This window comes from Tenrec ecaudatus, chromosome 13, assembly GCF_050624435.1.
Source record: "Tenrec ecaudatus isolate mTenEca1 chromosome 13, mTenEca1.hap1, whole genome shotgun sequence".
In the NCBI taxonomy this organism is placed as follows: Eukaryota; Metazoa; Chordata; class Mammalia; order Afrosoricida; family Tenrecidae; genus Tenrec; species Tenrec ecaudatus.
The window spans coordinates 53,375,194-53,393,613 of record NC_134542.1 but is presented as its reverse complement, the minus strand read 5'-3'; positions in this window follow the sequence as shown (position 1 = coordinate 53,393,613).

The window sequence follows — 18,420 nt, the reverse complement described above, 5'->3', positions numbered from 1 at the left end:
GAATGTTGACTTCTTAAGGAGTGAACACTGAAAATCTTCGCAGTGGAATATTGACAGATACAGTGTTGGAAGAGGAGCCTATCAGGTTGGAAGTCACTCGGAATATAAATGGGGAAGAGCTGCCTCCTTAAAGTAGAGTTGACCATATGATCGAGGGAGCAAAAATTCTAGGATGCTGATTTGCTGAGAAGGCATAACTTAAGGAGAACAAATAAAAAATGTCAAGGTCTATTTTGAAGTACACTGCTGTATGTGATAGGATAATATCAATACACCTGAAAGGAATCCCAGTAAATACAACTCAAATCTATAGACAACTCACTAAGGCTAGTCATTGAGAAAATGAAGATTTCCATAAATGTTTTCATTCTGATATTGATCACACATGCAATTCAGATGCATTGATAACTGTTAGTGATTGAAATTTGGAAGTTGGCAACAAATAGAGAGGATCAGTAGTTGGAAAATAGGGCTTAGTGGTAGAAACGAAATTGAAGACAGCATGATAGATTTTTGCAAGACCAACAACTTCTTCAGTGCATACATGATTTTTTTTCAAGACAACAGTGATTATACATGTGGACTTCATCAGATGGAACACACAGGAAGTGATTACATCTGTGGGAAGAGACGATGGGGAAGTTCAATATTATCAGCTAAAACAGCGAAGACTGTTAAATGGACAATAAATTGCTCATATGCAAGTGTCAGTTGGAGCTGAAAACAATTAAGAAAAGTCTGAAAGAGTCAAAATACAACTTCAAATATACATTCCCGAATTTAAAGAATATCTCAAAACTCATGAACTGGTGAGTTGTGGCATACCATCAAGAATATTATACATGAAGAAAGCAGAAGATTGTTAAAAAGACAAAGAAGAAAGAAAAAAACCAAAGTGGATGTCAGAAAAGACTCTGAAACTTGCTCTTAAGAGTAGTAGCAAAAGCAAATAAATGAAGTAAAAGGTCTGAACAGAAAATTTCAAAGAGCGATTGAGAAGACAAAGGAGAGTTTTATAATAAAATGTGCAAAGACTTGCAGTTAGAAACCTGAAAGAAAAGAACATTCGCAGTATATTCAGACTGCCTTAGTGAAGCATTGCAGGGCAAAAGGTTGATTCGAGAAGCGTCATAATAAGATGGAATGGATACATAGATTCGTTATGCCAAAAACAAATGCAGGATATTAAACATTTTCAAGAAGTAGCTTATGCTCACGAGCCAATGTTCCTGAAGTAACAGGTGCAGTGAAGGCATGGTGGGAAAACAATGCTCCGAATAGTAGCATAGCAACAATGGAAAGGTTTCAATAAGCCAACGAAGCACTGGACGCATTCAGGGAATTTGGAAGACAGTTACCTGAACAACCGATTGGAAGAGCTCCATATCTGTGTCCATTTCAAAGTAAGATGACCCAACCGAATGGGACAATTATTGACAAGATCCTTAATACCACACACAAGTAAAATTTTGCTGAAGAACATTTTTAAATGGACATGGTCCAAGAGCTGCTCGAAATTGAAGTTGGATTCAGAAGAGGACTTGACATAAGGGGCATTGTTGCTGATGTCAGATTGATCTCGGTTCAATCCCTTTGTAAGCGTACGCACACTGGAGGACGAATAAAGAAGAGCACGGAAGAGTTGGTTCATGTATGGTGTCGCTGGAGGATATTGGAAGTACCGTGGACTGCCAGAGCACAAACACATTTGCTTTGCAAGAAATGCAGCCAGAATGCTCCTTAGAAGCGAGGAAGGAGAGGCTTCATCTCACATATTGGGATATGTATCAGGAGAGACCAGTCCCTGGAAAAGGCCATCCTGCCTGGTAAAGCAGAGAGTGCTTGAAAAAGAGGAAGGCCCTTAATCTGATGGAGTGACACAGTCGTTCCAATAACAGCAAACATAACAATTGTGAAGCTGGCGAAGGACCAGTCAGTGTCTCATTCTTTTGTACATGGGGTCACTATAGGTCAGAATAAATGCAAATGCACTTCACAGCAACCACATGGGAAAGCAAACCGCCAATGGATCTTTCCAAATGTGCACTTACCTTAGCATTCTGGGGGTGTTGTGCACTGGCACAAGACAGCCTGATCAGAAATGATCAATGAGTCATTTATACCTCACTAGACATGAGGCTAATAAGAAATAAAATTTTTAAAAGAAAACTATAAAATAAAAAGTAGGAAAGAATTGTAACTTCCCTGAACTTAAATAAAAGTAATCACTGAAGAAATAGAGAGCATTTGTAGACATAGAAATTCCAAACCTCAAATATCTAGTGAAATATCAGTTAGCAAATTTTCTAATTATTTCTGTAAATTGAATAGATATTTTTGCCTGATATTGTCTACTTACCCTCTTCGGTTCATTTTACACCCTTCTCTGCCATACTTTCTTCTTTACTAACTGATTTGTGTGCACTATAAATGACATTAGTCCTTTGTATGGCTTCTTCTCATGTTCAGCTAAGGGAGGACACCAAGGTGAACCTGAGAAGCAGAAGAGTAAGACCAAGATATGGAATCTCTTGATGTGCCATTATGGGTTCCCGTGTTGGACTATGTCACTTTTAGTGGGGTATGCCTAGTATGTTTCTGCTAATCTTATCTGATTCCTTTGATTTCTTCAGTCTTGTATATGGTATCAACCTGTGATAGCCTTACCCCATGTTCAAATCTTTGTATTTTCATTATTAAAGCTTCTCTGGATTGTTCCAACTCTAAATAAAGTATACTGTTTCCCATTGGGACAATGATAAATAAAAGTGTTGAAAATAAACTGTAGAAAAGGTAGCCTGGAATGGGATGGGAGACATAGGGTAATAAGGCAATGGGATACGACTGAAGACAAGTCTTATGATAAAGATTTGTTATTTAATTAAAAACTTTATTAAATCTAGAAACATAATGCATTAATTATCCCTGTAATCATATACATATATATTTTGGTTGTTTTATAGTGAGAAATCAGTACTGAATTTCAAAGCATTGTAAATCAATGGCAAAACAATGATCATTTAAATATATACCAATTAATATAATTAACTGTTAGACAAATTCTAAACTATTTTAATAAAGTGGGAACAAGTTTATTTTTATGATAGTGTTTTATATTAGGTATCTTTTTCTCACTGCCGTTGAGTGGATTGTGAGTCATAGTGACCTTGTAAGAAAGACAAAGCAAAAATGACCCTGTGGCTTTTTGAGACTGTAAATCTTTACGGGCACAGAAGGCTGCTTCTCTCTCTCAGAGGCCGGTGATTTTAAACTGCTGCTCTGTCGTTAGCAGCCCAATGCGTAACCCACAAGCCACCAGGGGCCATGCCGATGTCATGTTGGATGTTATTTATTTTCTGTCCAATTAAATATGATATGATGCTTCTTTTACTTTTAGTGTCTTTATATTTTTCTAAACTTAAACTGTGAAAGATGAATATTAACTAAAAATGAGAATCGAGTCAAATTTACAGTCATTACAATAAAAAAGTGTTACAAAAGAGAGACACTTTCCTTTTAGCTACCCCTCCGATGAGAAGAGGTAGATACAATTCATACAGCAATTTTTTAATAGCTAAGTGAAGCCCACAATCTAATACTCATCTTTAAATTTTTTATGAACAATCAACTATAATCATTTATACCTGCTATATCAATTTTAATCCATTTATAAACATTTAAAAAATGCTCTAAATGCTCATTTGGGGGTAAGGGTGTGAACATTACTTGTGTTAGGTTCATGTGCCACAAAAGAAAATGAGAGAATGAGAGGAAGAAAGGAAGAACAGATTAATGACATATTCATGGGTTTGTTGTCATACATTTGTTTATGTGTGTGTGTGTGTGTGTGTGTGTGTTTGTGATGGGGAAGGTGCTGACTCGTGTGTGTGTGTGTGTGTCTCTGATGGGGAAGGTGCTGACTCGTGTTTGTGTGTGTGTGTCTGATGGGGAAGGTACTGACTCGTGTGTGTGTGTGTGTGTGTGTGTGTGGACACTTCAAAAGTTCATGGAAAGTTTTCATTATCTTTTACTTCCATTTTCTTTTTTTTGTTTTTTTTTAATTTTAACAATTTATTAGGGGCTCATACAATTCTTATCACAGTTCATACATATACATACATCAATTGTATAAAGCACATCTTAAAACAACAATATTTATAGTAGCCGATTTATATGTAGTCCACCCATAGATCATGTGCTACCAACATGATTATATTCTTAAAGTAATAACCAAAATCTATTTTTGAAAATTCTTCTTTTTATCCTACTTTAACAATTTTTCAAAATGGTTCAGAAAGCAATTTATTGCTTTTCAAAATACATAGATCTGCTCATCAAAACCTGCTGTCAGCCTGTTTTTTCTGGCTCACCAAAACAATCACAACAACAAAAAGACCACCTCACTTCCATCAAGTAAAGGCCGACACATAGAGACCCTCAGGGCAGGTGGAATTGCCCCTGCTTTACTCACGCAGAATGGGCTGATGGTTTTAAACTGCTGACCTGCCAGCCACAGCCCAGTGGATGGCAGCCAACTGCTACCAGAACTCCTACACCTAACCAGAGAGAAGGTTAAAGACGTATATTTTCTTAAACAGAAGTAATATATTCTATTAAACAGAAATACATTCTGTTAAAATCTCTCTGGATTTTAAACATGAAACTTCCTTCTCTAATTTCTTAATATAGAACATATGTTGTTACAGTCAATTACTCTACTACTAAATTATTATTTTTACACTGAAAAAAACCCATCAATTAAATTATTATCCCCTAGATATTTCAACTAGTTCATTCATATTTCAGAGAATTGAATGGCAGCTTCCCAAATTAATTAACACATATTTCCTTTGAATCTGGAAGATGAAACAATAATGAGTTTGCGTGTGTTCAGATGAGCTTCCTTCTGTTTGCTCCATTGTCCCGAGATTTTTGCTATTTTAGTTATCTCGGGCTTCTTTAACAGAAATCCCATAAAAGGGTGGCTTCAACAAACCTTAATTTCTTCTCCCACAGTTTAGGAGTCTAGAAATTCAAATTCTGGTTGCCATCTCTAGGAAGTCGCTCTGTCTTGGCACCTTTCAACACCTTTGGATTAGCTGTCTTTGAAGAAGTCCATGCTTCTTGGCATAAATCTTCCCCTCAGTCTAAGAAGTTTCACAAGGTTTGGGACCCTGGACCCAAATGGAACGCTTCGATCTGGACTCTCTCTGCTTTTAGCTCATGGAAGGTAAAAATCGGTGCAAAGGCACCCACTCAGGAGAGCTCCACTGTCAGGGGACAGGGCTATGACATAAGTAAGGATGTCACATCCCACCTGTCCCGTAAAACTGATTGGCTGTTCACACTAGATCACATCACGAGCAATGACTACATCATCACATAACGGCCAAACCACTGACAATTAAGGCCTAGGCAAGTGGGCCTTGAGACACATAATTTGGAGGATGAGGAACAATTCAATCCTTGTCCCCTCTCTATGGTCCACACGAGCGGGGAGGTGTAGGGTGTACCCCTGGGGCTGCTCACCACAGGGTCAGCTGCTGGAGACCACCGGTAGCTCAGAGGGTGAAAGGTAGAGCTTTCTACACCCGCAAAGGGAGGCTCAGAAACCCGCCGGGGCAGTTTTGTCCGGTCCTGTAGGGTCTCCATGAGTTGGAATGGACTCAACAGCAGTGAGCTGGTTTGAGGTTGTTGTTGTTTATCTGTAGCAGTGTTAGCTTGTACCCAGGGAAATGGTCTCTGACAGTCTCTGCAGAGAACTGCCTTTAGCAACGTGCTTTCGGGAGTGTCAGGGCTGAAGATTATCTTAGGGAATCATAGTAAATATGACCATCCTTCCCTAATGCATTTCAAAAGACTCTCTTTTCATCAAGTCCTAGAGAAGCAGGCTGATATTTCGAAGCCGCAATTTTTTTTTAATCAAGAGAATCTTTGCAGTTGACCCAGTTTTTCCTTACCCTATTTCCTAAGTATATTTCTAACTTGTGGAACAGTATGTATAAATTGACATTGAGAAATTTCACTTTTTATGAAAAAAGTAGAAATGAGTCCAGACCAGATGGAAATCTATAGAGTAGGAGCGGTTTAAATGTTCAAGATTAACTAGAATAATAAATAGTAACATCTCTCATATGAAAATAATTTGTTGAATAATGCATATGCACATTTAAGTAAATGATATTTAAAAAACCAAACAAACCATACTGAAAATTTTAATATGGTTGTTTGAAGTAAAGGAGTGGTTCATAAAACTGTATTAGAAACTATTAATGTGTATCATCTAAAAAGTGTTTCTTGAATCCTTGAATGAAACGAGTAAGTTTGCGGAAAGAGAGTATACTTCAAATAATATGCATATGCTGACTACTAATTTTCCAAATTAGCTATTCCCAACGTTTTTGGAAGGTGGTTTTTATATTTTTCATGTAGATAGGGCTAAGCATGGATAAAGCTATAGGAAAATAATTAAGGGCTATATATTATATTTTATTATAACAAATTCTATGGAGTTATTCCACATGCCTCTATAATGTGGTTCTTTGTTTAAATTACCAAAATTAAACACTTGGCACTTGAATTTGTCTACATTATTGAAATGACTAAATCTTAACTCCCATTATCCACTATTCACTATCCACTGGACCACTACTCTTTCTAGGAGAACGAAAACTGGCATTGTCCTGTTCTCCTTTTACTTAAATCTGCTGGGCTATATATTTATTAAAGAGGATCTGAAATCCAAAAAGCTAAGCTGACTCATTTGTAAATCTCTGCAGTATATACTTTATTTTACATGGCTTGATTAGTGCCTTTGCTAGTTATGATTAATCTAGCCATAATCAAAAAATGATAGTGAAAATTGTTTTAGCATTTTTTTAAATTGGCTGTTTGAATGTGACTGTCTATATACTTCTGTAAAACACTCGGATTAAGACCATAAACAAGCCTTGGCCTTCATTGAAAATATGTGGATACTATTTACTTTATTTATCATGTTGTATTTTATTTCTTTTTGTTATGAAGAGAGACAGTATGAATTCATAAAGTCATCTTGAATGTGATCGTGCAAATTTCTTTTTTTATATACACATCTTTGTGGAACAATGTAACTATATGCATCTACTATAATTATTAAGGAAATGTCATTAAGACATTAGAAGATTTTATAATGAACATAACTGCAAGAGATGGTTTCAATGCACTGGGGCTCTATTTCCTCAGGTCAAATAATCCAAGCATCATAATTGTGATGGGCAAGCTTCTGCAATGGCCTACAATGATCTCTGCCTCATATAAACAACTCGCTTGGGTATGAGCTGGACTTAGTTGATTCGGATGAAAAGATCAACAGAATATGTGATGAGATATCACATATGTGATTAAGATATAAAAAATGTTGGCTACCATCGAGTTTATAATCTCTCCATTTCTTTCCTGCATCAGACACTTGGTTGAAGTGAGCATCAAGGTTCGAAAGACCGTGGTGACATGAATCTGAGGGAATCTGAGATAGACCAGTCATATTTGAAGTAAGCTATCTGTTCCATAGGCCATGAACAGAATTATGCCAACAACTATGTGTATGATGTTGGAAACATTGTTTTTCCATTGAAGTCCCCAGATGAGTAAAGCCTGACCAACACCTTGGCTATGGACAGCCTTATAGGCGCCTCCAGAAGCAAAGGGTCCAAGCATGCACCCAACTCTCAGAAATAAAGCATAATGGGCCTGGTTTTAAGGCACTGCGTTTTGGAATAACATCTTTACACAACACTTAATTATTATTACAGTCGTATGCACCATCTCCAAATCACAGAAGACTCTTAAACTGCACGTAGGAGTGTTTTCCCCAACGAAACAAGGATAGGATTCGATGGATAGAAAACTCAGTCTACTAACCCTACAGCGGGACCATCTCCAGCACGCTCTGCGGAGTGACTTAAAGAGGATTAGGATAGCCATTGTTTTGGGGTCGTGTTTCTTACTCGGTGACAAAGAAGACAGCAGAACCTCTAGAAAGTAAGGGCACTAGACTTCATTGCATGGAGTAAAGAGAAACGCAAACAGAACTGTTATAATTAATAACCTTGGATGGAAATTTAGTATCATATGATATTCTGTTGTGAACAAAAAATATTCTAGAATATCTGTGGCTTTTCAAAGCCAAGAATTTACGAACACTATGGAGGAAATGGCATGAGGCCCAAGCCTGGCGTCCTAGAGCAGCACGACCGAGAGAGAGGATACAACTCTCCACCAGCAGCAGGCCTGTTGGCACAAGACAGAGGTAAGTGATACTCCCACTCTCCGTTCCTCTTTACCCTGTGTTGACACCAACCACCCCTCACAGAGCACTCTGCTTCTCTCCTGCCATGACGGTTAGGTCTTGTAGCAACTTGCCATAGCTGTAAAAGATATGGGTGGAGTCTAACATCTGTCAATCAGGTCGCACCCTAATTGCATTTTGTTGCAGAGGAGTGGAGGGTGGCCTATTTCTAAGGGACCAGTGAAGAACAGGTTGCTCTCTCTCTCTCATCCCTCTACTCTTTCTTGCTTTATTGGTTCTTGCATCTGGCTCCTGAGGCTGGCAGTCCGTGTGGCTTGTCTACCCTGGATGCTGTCAGCTTCCTGTGAAATTCCTACTGAACTTACATGCATTCTACTCTTCCCCTGTCAGCCTGGGAGCTCCCAGCTTCCTGCTTCCTAAACTGGCAGCTGGGCAAGTATGGAGGGATCTTTAGCTGGAATCTCACCCATGGACTTGAGTTGCACTAGACTGGGCTATTTCTTCGGGATAGATTTGTTTCTTGAAACAATGTTTTCCCCTTAGACTTGTGAGTATCAAATGAGTGTCACTGTTTATGTTTTTCTAAAAAAAAACTCAGTCTACTAAAGCAGAGTTCCATAATTTGTTGCAATGTCCACAGAGAACACACTGACAATAACCATGATGATGGTTTGTTTGTTTGCCCAGGAAGTTAAGAGGTTACAGAATGTCAGACCCCGGTCACTTCAGATGGGACCTCACATGCACTTTGCGGGTGGCTTTTCTCACTTTATTGTCTATTCTCTCTCTTCTTGCGTCTGAGATGTCTCACTGAAATTCCCAGTGGTATGGTAAGATGCTATTAATGTTTCACTATAACCACAAGGTTCTAGCCAGGCATTTTGGAGAAAGACTAGACTTGCTATTCTGTGAATAATTATCGTCTCAGAAACCCACAGGGAATTTCTACACTGTTCTATGGGGCCACTGTGAGTCAGTATCCACTGGATGGGAATGGGTTTTGAGAGATGCAATCACTTGATGCATATTACAAAGACAGAGCTAGAAGAGCAAGACCAAGTAAGTACATTTCACCGCAGCAATGATACCTGCAATAGTTAAATCTATAATGAATATGATTGGAGAGTAGGGAAGTTGTCATTGATGGTAATGAAAATAAAACAGACTAATTGGTACTAATAAATAATATCTTCCTTCTATATATCAAGATTCCTGAAAATAAATTTAGAATTGATTCCCATGATACCTATACTACAATGCCAGGAAAGTTCATATTTCCCTTGGTATAATAAATAAAAATTATAACATTAAAAATAACAATTTTTACAATGTCCTTTTTACAAAATTTTTCTGATGATTTTCCTCCATTCCCATTCCTTATGCCTGCAAATCCCGGTGGGGCATGTGAGGAAGTCTAGCCAGCAAATTGAGAGTGGAAATATGGGTCTTTATTATGATTGGACACCTTGTATTTATAAGCACTGTCATGTGAGAATTTATTTACTTCATCATATAACATTATGATATTGCACTCAATACAAATGGTCAGTCGGTGTTTTAAAAAACTACTATGGATGTTAAAAAGGTTTTTTTTTGTTTTCCTTTTTGCCACTTTCAATTTTATGATAAAAGAAAGAAAGTATACTTTGTTCTATGAAGGTTATATAGTGGTATAGAACAACAAGTCACATGAAATACCCAACATCTAAGTTATGCCAGGCTTGGGAAAAATAAACTTCTGGGTTAAATTCCATCTGTTACTGCAAAATGAGCCGAGTCCTTGGGAACACAAGAACAGGCATTCTTGATAGAGTAAAGAGGTTGGTTTGTAGGGATGTATTTTGCGCCCAGAAATCTGGCGTTACTTCATTTGAATCATGATTTTTCCTTTACACTGAGTTGTTGTGGTCGTCAGAGACTGTGAAAACTAGACTTGGCTGGCTAGGGGTGGAGTTCAACTTGACAATCACGTGGTCCCTTGATGCCATGGCCCTGGCTTGATCTTGCTTGGGCCTATGGTCATATTGCATATGGATGGGCTAGGTTAAATAAAAAGGATTGCATTTGAGTGTTTTAAGAATTGTATTTAGGATCTGGTTGTACTAGGATTATCTTCATTTCTTCTACTTACAATTATTGATATAATGTGATAGAAAGCAGAGAGAATACCTTAGAAATTATTTGGGGGTACTTTTACTCTGTAGATTTGCTCTGAGTTAACATTAACTGGCAATAAGTTAAAAGCAGACCCATTCTATTCTGACTCATTGCGACACTATAGGTCAGAGTCGAACTGCCCCTGTGGTTTCTGACATTGTAATACTTGATGGGAATAGAAAGCCTCATCTTTGTGCCACATAGCAGCTGGTGGCTTTGAACAACTGACCTTGCAAATATGAAATATTCTACCTTGGCTCAAATCTCTCTGGGTGTAGTTTAAGGAAATTGAGCTACACAGTTACTAAACTACACCATTCTAAATTCCTAATTTTCATGACATCTTTAGGAAATTTTTATTAGTATTTTGTTAGTACCATTGAAATTGGAGCATATCCTTTTTTAAAAAATTCAATTACTTATGAATATCCCCCATGGCTCCTTCATTTCTTCAAAAACAATGAAGATTTCTTTTTAAATTAAATAAAAATATTACCTCACTAAATCCACTTTAAAAAGGAAGCTAAATATTTATAATCAGGGTAAACTAAGATTAGGGACTATACCAATGCAGATATGGTGAATTCATTCTCCTATTTCTACTTCAAACATTACTGTGTGCTATGTTAATCATTTCTGAGAATTTAAACAGTCTCAGTCTAATGCACACATCTTCGTTTTCTTATTTACATTTCTGTCCAATTTTATCTTTCTAACTTTCTTCCATGGCAAAGTATTTGAGTACATTTCAGTACATTTTTATGATGAATATATAAATTTATAAACTATTAAAGCATAACCAGAGCTAAGTTTAGGGGACATAATGCAAAGGGTAAATGAAAGGAGTATTTAAATAAAAGAACATGTAAATGTGAATATATTTAAAACAGGTTTTCAAAATGTCATATAAAATACGAATTTGCTTCAACATGGCTGTGAACAACACAGAATTAGACATTTTATTCCTGCCAAAGTAATTTTATAATCCTATTTCAATAGGAATAAAATAGCTTTGGAAGAAAGGGAAGAGCATGAGATGTCCTTGATGCCAACGTGGATCGAACAAAATATTTTAAAATCTCTAGTGTAAACAATATAATTAGAGCAATGAATTTTAATTCTGTGTGCCTTTACTTAGCTCAGGAGGAAACAATTTTGGACTCACATTTGGCATTTCTGGCTCTTTGATATCCAACTTCCGGTGCCCTCATGCAAAATGCTGCTGCGGCCCAGTGAGGTGCTGTCCATTCTTTGTTGCATTAGTGGGGAAGGGAAATCACACTTGTCAAGCTTCTTTTTAATAAGTTATATCCAATCTTTGACAGTGCAAGGCAGCTCCATAGCCATAAAAATAACTCTCAGAAAAATAGCCAGCAGCGATGTAACCCATGGGAGAGCCCTTTTATAACACAATACAAGTCTGATAATAGTGTTTCAGAAATTAATTAAGTCTGAAGGATTAAATGATGTAAAGAATTGATTTAGAACTATTATTTATGGTTAAAAGGAAGAGGATTAGAGGAAGACACTAATCAGCAACTGATTTCCAATGCTTCACAATTAAGAGAGATTTAAAGTAATAATGATTGTAGGGCAAAGTTTGATTATTTTAAAACAAATTTAGCTTGTAGTTAAAGTTAGTTTGCTAATTTTCTAGAGACTTTGGTTTCTCGGTGTTTTTTAAAACATTTAATGTTTCCTACTGCTGTGCCTATATAAAAACTATTTGACAGTGAATATTAAAATGAAATCAAAGTATTATTTCTCATATGAATCATTAGTTTCACTAGCTTGAAAATTCAGAACTATAACTTTCATTATCTGCATTTGTAACATAATTATAATTAATAGAATATTAATGAAAAACAAGACTAAATTCATATAAGAATAAAAATTCAAAAGTTTATATACTCAAAACAGGAGTTGATATATTGAGGTGTAACTATTTTTACTAATTTAATATAGTAAACAATATTTTTCATTTTCACATTACTTGATTTTTGTTTTTGAATCTGCTTTTATCTTTAAAAAATAATTTGGATAATATCTGTTGAATTACTATGCATTGTTTGAATTTATAGTTTTATTAAGTTCCCTAGAAGCTAAATGAATAAATGTTGTGAACTAATGACTGTCAACATTTATCAATATAGAGGTAGAAATGTTTAAAAGGGACAAGCTTTATCAGAATATTTTACTTGATTGTGATTCCTAAGGAACCTTGGAACTCCCTCGTGGGTTCTGTACTGGGCTGACCACAAGATCAGCAGTTCAAACCCTCTGGGAGAAGGATGAAGCGTTCTAGTCCAGGAAAGATGAACAACATTAGAGACTGTAAGTCAGAGTCCACTCATGGCAGTTGATTTTGTTTTGTTTGAATCTGTGATTTCTTAATCATTGCATTTATAATAGAGATTTTGCTTTATACTATCAATTTTCATATACTTACATACATGTTATGGAGAGAAAAAGTTATCTGTGGTAAACTGAGGGACTGGAGGAGAATTTAATGCAGCCAAATCTCTAAGCTCATAATCATGGGTCAGGAAAGCCAACTCCCGTGGGGGCCGACCTTCACGGCTTTGAGATATAAATGTCTTAATATACATTCTCTTGAGTGGACCCAGTCCCTCCAATAACCCCCATTAAGGAACTGTCACAAAGAAGCGAATATAAAAGAGGTCTCATACTTGCCTCTGGCCATTGCACATGCCTGGAGTTTATCTGTAGATAAGAGCGATCCGGTTCTATAGCCAAACCACCTTAAAATGTAGCAATTCCCTGGGGAGGGCTCAGGGGTCTTAAAGGTCTGGTTTTTTGACTACCCACTTATTATATTACCCGTTAACTATGTAACATGTTAACTGCATAACGTGCATGCCTTATGAAATGTCTGTAAGCCCCATTATATATACCCGTCAAAAAATACATTCACTTTCTCAGCCCTGACATAGGATGAACAGCCCTCTACCCCACTGTCTGTCTGTCTTTACTATTTTCTACAATCTCAAAGTTGCTCCTGGGAGCCATTTGAGTGTTGGGGACCCCCTTGTACCCCAACAGTTATCTTTATTATGACTTTTAAGATTGTCTGAAGAATTGAGACCAGAATAACTAAATATATTGATCTTATATCTTAATGTCTTTATATCTTTATATGTATTTAACTATATGTTCCTTGATACTTTTGTTAAACTGATCAGCTCTTTTACTCTCACAAATAAAAAGAAACACTTTTGTGACAGAAAATAAAGTTTTCATTTATTCTACAGATAATGAAGAACTGAATTAATTTTTAATGATCCAGCTGATCTTAATGATGTGGCTTCAGAACATACAAAACACTTCTCCATATAGTTCTATGAAACAAAGGAGAAGGACTCAAAGTTAATTTGGAGAATAAATAGATGAAAAGATTCCCTTAGTATAACAAAAGTGCTTCTTATTATTTACAAAGTTTATGCTCTGTGTATACCATCTACAACTTTCCCAATTATTCTGTAAATCTAAAACTGCTGGAAGACAGAAAAAAAGTTTTTTTTAAATGAAGACAATGTTGAGGTTATTAAGAGTTTCATTTAGTGTGGATTAACAATCAATGCCCATGGAAGCAGCAACAATATGCAAACATGTAAACAACCTCTTTAAAATTTTAAAAATCATTTTTAATAAGTAAGATGTGACTGATCCAAGCCAAAATAATTTCAATCACCTCATGAGCCTTTAAAAGCTGGTGGGGAGCAGGGAGACTAAAGAATCATTTACACAGTTTAATTATGGTGTGATGTAATATATTCACTATATCATGAATGCAGAAGAATAAGTAAATGTGTTCTGGAGAAGTTCTTCCAGAATAGTGAGACTTCCTGTTGCTTACTTTGGACATGTTGTAGGAGAGGATGGATTCCTGGAGAAGGACATCTTAATTCGTAAATTCTAGGGTCAGTGCAAAAGTTGAAGACCTTTGATGAATGAATTGACGCAGTGACTGCAAAAGAGAGCTGACCATGGCACAAGAGAATGGCACAGGCTTCAGGTCCTGTTATGCACGGGATTGCTAGGAATTGGAGCTGATTCAATGGTACCGAATAACATTTGCTCGAAACAATAAATCACTGCCAATATAATGTATGGATAACAAATAAATTTAACCCACATAGAGTTAGTATTGACACAATGTCAATGAGTTTATTTTTCGGAATTTCTCTCAGTCAAGTGTAATTTGCTGGCTCTTTCACATTTTCATCCAGCAGTGACATTCTTACTGGTCTTAATTTTGGGTGGTATTGTGTTATTAATTTTCCCACATTTTATCATTCAAATAGGATTCTTATAAGGAGGTGTGGAAGTTACATAATCTCCTGTCAACTTACAAAGGGGTGGAGTCTACCCTGTCAATCAGGTTGCAGCTTGATGAGCTCATTTGGAGGTGCCAGGGAGACAAATAGCTTACTGGAGGCCAGATGCATTCTCTCTCTGCTTTGTCTTCCTGCTGACAAGACACACGGAGCTATGCTGATGGAGACAGATCCTTGGAGCTGAAGAGCCAGGTGGAGACCCATGCCAGTGCTGAGATGCTTCCACCACCACTAGATCCACAAGATTTTCCACCCACTGCCCTGTGATCTTCCTGCATTCTACGTCATTGCATGTGTTGCATGAGTCTGAAGAGGAAATTATAGAATCATATAGGACATATGGGTTTATATTGGACTTATGGACTTGATCTGGACTGGGCTGGGATGTTTTCTTAATATGCAATCACTCTTTATATAAAGCACTTTCTTATACACAGATGAGTGTCTATGAATTTGTTTCCCTAGTCAATCCAGGATAACACAAGAGGTCAATTAACTGTACATTACTGAATTCTGACTGAGCTTTAGATACAAGATCTCTCTGAATATTATTTGTTAAAGTATTTAAAATATTTCTCCTCTGTCAACAAATATGACTGCTACATAAAATATATATATATAGTGATAGATTACAGCAATACAACAGGGGGATAGCTTTAACAAGCAGACATATGTATTATAACTGAGGGAGGCAGTTTGGAGCTAGGCTGTTAACCAGAATGTCTCAGCTGTTTGAAACCACCAAATGATCTGTAGGAGAAAGATGGGGTTTCCTTTCTACTTTATTAAAGTTTTACATTCTTGGAAACTCTCAGGGGATAGTTTTACTCTGTCTTATATAATTTCTATGAGTCAGAATCAATTTGATAGCAGGTAAGAAGCTAGAACCCTATATTCAAATAAGATTCTGTTGATTATAAGAAAAGACTATGTCTTTCAGCTTCTGGTCTATGGTTGCATGATGATATCTATATTTCATTTACTCTATTCATCTATACTTTATGCATAATCTTTAATGTATCAAAAGTTATTGATCTAAGACAAAATTATAAGGCTTAAGTAACAGGGAAAAACCAACCAAACAAACAAAAATTCAACTCCTAGTAAGTATTATATTCAAATGCACAGGGGTTAAGACTACAGCATATATTTTTAGATACACAATTCAACCCATCACCACAATAAACAGAAGCTGTTTCTAGTACAATTTGGAAATATTTTCAGCAAATTAAAAGAAAGGAAAAGACATGTTTTCCCCTCTTAAAATAAGTATGCTGTTGTCATTATGTACAATCAAGATGCTACATTATCCCCCCCTTGGAAGAAAGTTAAACAGTTAAACTGAATTAAACTGTTAACTTTTGGATTACTAGTAGAGCATTAAACCACTGAACTATCTAAAGCAAAAATACAAACTCACAGTCATCAAGTCAATGCCTACTCATCGTGACCCTTTCAAAGCCCTTTAAGTTGGTACTAAGAGTTTGAAATTATGTGACTAGCCGAATATGGCAATCAACAAATATACATCCGTGAACTGTCATATTGAAACCCCTGATATTGTCTTATTCATTAAAATTGTTTATATATTATTTTCCAGTTTCATGCCATGTGACCAGGCTAGATTATTCGTAGAATCTTTCACAATAGAGAATGATGCTGTGGTTGGATGGGAAGATTGAAACCATTCATAATACAAACTAATATGTGTGCGATTAAGAGCAGAGTTTCTCTTAATTGTAGAGAAGCTAGAGCAAATGGAAGAAATGATTTGTCAAAGAGCTAAGTAGACAATTTGAAAGGTCGCTCAGGAAGAAAAGCTCAAATATTGTAGTGGACTGCTCAAAGACCTGGAATTAGAAAACCCAAAATGCAGAACATGCTCAGCATGCCTTAAACTGGAAGAATGGAAGGAAAAAGGCAAGCCTCAAGTTGACATGTTGAAAGATTCTCTAAGAAAAATATTAATTGTTGGGAAAAGCATAAATTTTAAAAACTGGAAAGAATACACTGAGTCACTGGACCCAAAGGAACTAGCCCACACTCCACCACATACAGAGGGAGCATGCGAGTAAGAGCAGGGGTGGCGAAGCTGTATGGAAGGCATTAGTCAACAACAAGGCTACAGGAATTGAGAATTCCACTGAAATGTTTCGACAAGTTGATGAAGCACTTACTTGTCTACTCCAGGAAATTTGGAAAACAGTTAGTTGTCCAGATAACTGAATGAGATCCATATCAGTCCCTATTTCAAAGAAAGGTAATCCAAGAAATGCTCATCTTATAGAACGATAACATTGATATCACACATAAGTAAAATGTTGCTGCAGATCAGCCAACAATGCTTCAGGCTAGATTCACAGGTTCAGGCTGGATTCGGAAGAGGGTGTGGAACATGGGATACCATTGCCGATGTCACGTGGATCTTGTCTCAAAACAGAGAATATAAGAATGATGTTTACTTGTGTTTTATTAATTATGCCAAGGCATTCCACTGTGTGGATAATAACAAACTGTGCATAACCTTAAGAAGAATGGGAATTCGACAGTACTTCATTGCATTCATGCAGAACTTGCACATGGATCAAGAGCCACTTGTGAGAACAGAACAAAGGAATACTGCATGGTTTACGATCAAGACAGGTGTGTAACAGTGGTGTATCTTCTCATAAGACTTATTAAATCTACAAGGACTCTTCTTTCCTGTCCTGTGGGGTCACTATGGGTTGGCATCGACTTAATGACAGTAAATTTGGGTGTGCTGACAGTATATCTCGATTAGTAGCCTTGGTGACATAAACAATTAAGTGATTGGCTATTACCCAAATGGTTAGTTTGAGCCTGTCCAATACCTCCATGGGAAAAATGCATGATAAAGATTACAGCCAAGAAAACCCTAGGGAGGCTTTGTACTCTGTAACATGGCTTGCTATGAGTTGAAATTAATCAAAGACATCTGGTATCATCTCATGCTATGCTAATATTCAAAACAAATATTAACTTAATATTAACAAAGGATAAAATTTAATGTATTCAAGTCAATATATTTTTAATATGACTGGTGATACTATACTTCTGTAACTACATCTAGTTTTAGAGTATATATGATACTAATGTCTATTTTATACTGTGTTATGATTTGTTTTTTTCTTTTTTCTATTTGCGTTAGTCTAGAGAAACAAATACATGGAGACTCATATGTGTATAAGAGAGAACTTTATATACAAGAGCAATTGAATAATAAGAAAGCATCCCAGCCTAGTCCAGATCAATTCCATAAGTCCAATATTAGCCCATATGTCTGATATCAATCTATAAATTCCTCTTCAGATTCAAGCAACACTTGCAATGACGCCAAATGCAGGAAGATCACAAGCCAATGGGTGGATAGTCTTGTGGCTCGAGTGACAGTGGAAGCATCTCAGCACTGGCAGAGGTCTCCACGTGGCTCCTTCAGCTCCAGCGTCTAGTATAGCTCCATGTGTCTTGTCCTCAGGAATGTCTCACAGGGAGAGCATGTGTCCCACCTCTAATGAGCTATTTATCTCCTTAGTGTCTCTAAATGAGGTCATCAAGCTGTGACCTGATTGACAGGCTAACCTCCACCCCTTCATT